Source organism: Oreochromis niloticus, linkage group LG23 (assembly GCF_001858045.2).
Source record: "Oreochromis niloticus isolate F11D_XX linkage group LG23, O_niloticus_UMD_NMBU, whole genome shotgun sequence".
Taxonomy (NCBI): Eukaryota; Metazoa; Chordata; class Actinopteri; order Cichliformes; family Cichlidae; genus Oreochromis; species Oreochromis niloticus.
In genome coordinates this window covers 19,946,134-19,951,337 of record NC_031986.2, presented here as the reverse complement: position 1 = coordinate 19,951,337, position 5,204 = coordinate 19,946,134, and positions in this window count along the sequence as shown.

Sequence of the window (5,204 nt, the reverse complement as noted above, 5' to 3'; positions counted from 1 at the left end):
CCGCACCGTCAAGTCGGACGCTGTAGCGCGATCCCGCGCTTCCGCCTGCGTTTACGCAAAAAAATTAAAGCACAAGGTACTGGGTGAAGGTGCGGGCGCACTTCTGAATGGAGGAAAAGTGGGCGGGAAAAGAAAAGAAAGAAAGAACACGTTTAAATAAGAGCTGCAAAAATGTTGGATGTTTTATGGTTTATGGATCTGTGAGGCACACACGATGACAGGAGAAGCTGTGGTGAGCCCTAAAACAGAAAGTAGAAGAAGACGCAATAATGTGTTCTCTTCAGACAGTTTTTGACAAAAGCGTCTAAACCAGGGGTGTCAAATATAAGGCCCAAGGACCAGAATCAGTAGTAGTGATTAAGTAAGTAATTAAGAAAGAGATAATTAACAGAAAATTCAGTTTTTGGTGATTTTTACTGTTCAGTTTTTTACACTTGTTAGAGAAAAAAGAACATTTTCTGTGAAGTAACGGAAACTTTCTCCGTTATAATCACAGGATCATACGGGCAATGAGCTACCAGGTATTTTTTCTGCAATTTCACACGTTTATTTTTTTGCAATTTAAGCCTAAAGATGGTGAAAGGTTTCTTTCATTTGCTACAGCAGCATTTCTTTATCTTGTGGAAAAACTGAGACGTACTGTTGAAATTGTAGTTTTTTTCTTATATTAAGACATCTCAGGGATTAAACTGGATTAAATCTTATGCATGCAAATGAACAGTGAACCTGAGTGCAGGGGTTCCTCTGCTTGACTCTAGAAAACGTCAATCACATCAGTGACACTCCATGGCGGACGTAACAGGGAACCAGATTTCTATTTTAAACTATTTTACTGGGAATAAAACCAGGGAGTGTTTTTAAAAGTGGCGACATGCCTGAATATTTAATCATCAATAACTCATGCAGACGTTTAACAGTCACAGAGAAACTGCACAAAGTGTTCAGACTTTTTTACTTTAAGCACAGAGAGTGTCTGTAATTTTGCAAAACTATGAAAAAATGCAGAAAAATTACATTAAATTAAATAAAAAACCAAATAAATAAAAAAACCTCGACTAAACGTTCACTACATACATTAAACTGCCTTAAAGGGAGCTCAAATTATCTGAAACAGAACGACGCTTTTATTTTGTCAGCTCTTCCTGTCTGACGCTTCGTGAGCGCGCACGGCTTGACGCGGCAGCCACAGAAAGTGGGATATTCCGCGCGGTTGCCACAGAGCCTCTCTCTCTCTCTCGCTCTCTCTCTCTCGCTCGCTCCTTCTCGCCCACGCTGCTCCCTGCGTGACGCAAATCCGCGCGTGGGCGGACACACGGGGCGTGGGAGGCTTTCTGCACGGAATACCAAACACAGGCAGGTTCAACACCCACAGAGAGACAGAGAGACACAGCAGTTTGCACACTTCATGCTCTCAAACTGAACGATTACTGCGGATGTTATCTTATTATTTGATCCTCAGCTGTAAATATTGTCAGAACTGGTAGTCGGTGAATGCTGAACCTGATCACCGTGCACTCTTACAAACTGCTCCACCTTCAAACTTTCTTATATGTTTTAATGTTGTTGTTTTCTTTTTCACATTAAGAGTGTGCATGCCTGTGAATGTGGGCATCAGTACTGCATCTCTATATATAGTCATTGTTTTACGTGTAAATGTGTCCCTCTCAATATATAAACCGTTTAATATGCATCTGCATTGTATTCCTATACACCTGTAAGGACTTGTGCTGCTATAGACACTAGCTGTGCTGTGTTTATGCTCACTGTCCACTTCATTACATACACCTGTTCAATTCTGGTGAGGCTGTGTTAACTGTAGCCCCTGTTTCCAGTTCTTACCTGAAAGGAGTAGCACCCAGTGTGGTCTTCTGCTGCTTCTCTTAAAAAAGCCCTAACCCCCCCCCCCCCCCCCCGAAAAAAAACAAATGCATGTCTTTATATTATATATAACTTAAAATGTTTCTATAAAATGCACTTTTATACCTCTCTTAATGATGGACACCTGTAAAACTGATGAGCGTATCAGCGTAACCTTGTAATATCTATAAAATACTTTATATTATTTTCTGTATATACAGTACATTTCCTCCATACATATATTTTTACATACACACATGATTGGCAACACATCACACAGTGAGTTTTTTTTTAAATTGTACATAACATAACATTTTTAAATCCCTATAAATGTCTATATTTTGTGTAGTTTTTTATATTTCGCTACATAAAATACTTTCATATGCATTTTCTTCATGCAGTGTGTACATTTACATTTGCATTATCTATGTTTTATATGTACAGTGTGTCCAGTGTAGACATTTACCCAGAAAAATGTATGTATATATTTTATAGCTGTGCATTTAGTTATTACATATTGTCTATGCAGGCGACACATTCACTGACTTTTACAATGTTACTGCATATACATTTACAATATTTACAGTATGTTTATTACATTTATTTTTATACTTAGATATATATTATTTGAACATTGTTAACATTGTGTATATTCTACATTTGCAAACGTACATGTAGAATATACTGAAAAATACTAGTATGTCATCTTAACCTGTTTTCACACATGACTTTGGGCAATTTGGGGAAAATCCTGGCTGGGTATTTTCCACAGTGTTCCTCAGCAGTTGGCAGGTTAAAGACTGTTTAACATCCTGTCAAAGTGCATTAGATGTTAGCGCGTCTGCTGGACAGCTGTCTAGAAGAACTCAGGGCTGCGGTGCAAGCATGTAAACTGCTCTAAATGAGGTATAAAAAATGTAAAAGTTAATGTTTTTCAATCCATAAATAGATTTTAGAGAAGTGCATCCTCACTTCTTAAGTACTACTTTTACTGTCATAATGTATTATAGCCTACTGTAGTATATACACTGTGTCCAAATGAACACGTAGTCCAGAATAAAGTGTATAATGTGTAATAAATATATGTTATTAAAAGGGACACACAAATATTTGATGGCATTTGGGGGAAAATATTAAAAAAAAACTGTTGCATTTGATATATTTTACATTGTAAAGCTACTTTAATATATTGCATTGAGCTTTTTTTCTGCAGCATTTTACTTGATTATCTTTGCTTTATTTGTATTTTATTTATATTTTAACTTACCAAGCACCATTTTTGTTATACTACAGAGGTATCCTACCTCTGTTATAGGTCGTGTTTAATGTTTTGACTACTTATACATTGGAATTTCACAACATTTGGGATAAAACAGTATCTCGTTTCATCTGATCTTTAAAAAACTCACAGCTTGTTTCTGAAACGAATAAACTGCACTTTTCTAATGTGTCAACTGGAAATTTTCTTCCTCCTCGAAAAAAGTTGGTGGAAATATTCCAGCCGTGGTTCTTACGGTTCCTACTTTGGGGTGACTGTGACAGGAAGACCCTTGCATAAGTAAACAAACAAAAAAAAAAACATTCCCATCATCTGATAAAAATAACAGTGAGTTGAACCCGGACAGAGCTTTGATTTTGACTTTCAAAGGCGTCACATTATGACTGTGGCAGCAGCACGCTGTCGTTATCGCTGAGTGATATCTGAACAGGCAGATTTGGTCACGTGCGAGTCTGTAAAGTTGTGCACCACGCAAGTGCGTCAGTGAAACACGCCCGTATGCAAATGCTCAATTGAGATTTCACAATTTTTCATTTGGCTACGGTGTCACAGGGCATGCAAATGGTTTCCAACACAGGGAAGTGGGTAGCAGGAAGCCCTCTGAACAGTGTGTGTGTGTGTGTGTGTGTATGACTATGTGAATCTGACTGAGCATTTCAAGTGTTTCCCAAAAGTGACTTTCACACATAGCATTATTATTCTGAAATTTTTTATTATTATTGTACAACAGTTACTGACAGCACAACCACTACTGTAGGTAATTTTTACTGAAGGGGGTAAAGCAGCTGCAGCTGTGGTGTCAGTGACAGTAATACTACTATTAATACAATTACTATGACAACTACTGGTACTTTTGCTATTGCTTGTACTTAACCCAGTGCTTTAATATTGCTACTACTAACACAAATACCCCAACTAGGTCTGACAGAAACAGATACCAATGCTTCTTTTGTTGCCGATGCTACAATTTTGCTAGTACTAAACAACACATACGTCTACAAGTAGTAGTCATTCCAATGCTTATTTTACTTTAAAGTGTACTATTGCATTACAAAACCATAAATACAAACTTTTTATTTGTAAAGTACTACCATCATAACAGATTCTATTACCAATATGCATAGTATTTGCATTACTAGAAGAAATTCTAGCATATTACACAGTACCATTACTACTATTCCTGCAACTGAAACTATATTCTCTAATACTGTTACTACTATCAGCTTGAATAATTAAATCTAAAATCATGCATTAGTTAGAATGAGAAAAGTTGGATGTAGACATTGTGGTGTCACATTTATTTATTTCAGACATTTGCAGAATTGACCACAGGGGAATGCCAAACTATTAACTAACACCAGCAAGCTTGGTAAGACCCCAGTCACACAGGCCTAGAGACCAGTTGGTGACCACCTGGCAACCACAAGCTAACTAGGAAGAAATCTGTATTCCCTGATTGGTTTTGAGTGGTTGCTGTCATAGTCCTAGTCACACAGGCCTGGAGACCAGTCAGTGAGCCTGGAAACTAAGAGTAGGTAGAGAAAAAGGTATAATCCCCAACTGGTTGGCAAGTGGATGCTGGAGGTTGCTAGTAGTAGCTGGATGAAATGGTTGCAAAGAGTTATAAGGTGCTGCAATTAGAAAACCTCCTTGTAGTTGCTTTGGTCACCAGCAGATTGCCATAGTTGTCTATAGGGAGCATGGAAGACCCCAATTTGTCTGCAAACACTTGCCAACTATTTGCCAAATGGTAGTGATAGTTGAAAAACTTGCATAATCAGAAATGTAAAACATTCATCTTCATGTTAAAGTTGTTCCTTTTGAACTACACTAGTATCAGTGGTAATGCACAACTTTAACTTTGAAGGAGAATGTTCTCCTTTTGTGGTTTTCATCACAGTTTTTCAAGTTTCACCACCACTCAGCAAGTAGTTGGCAAGTGTTTGCAGACAAGTTGGGGTCTTCCATGCTTCCTATAGACAACTATGGCAATCTGCTGGTGACCAAAGCAACTACAAGGAGGTTTTTAGTGCTTAACCCTCTTTGCGACCCAACAACCACTCATTAA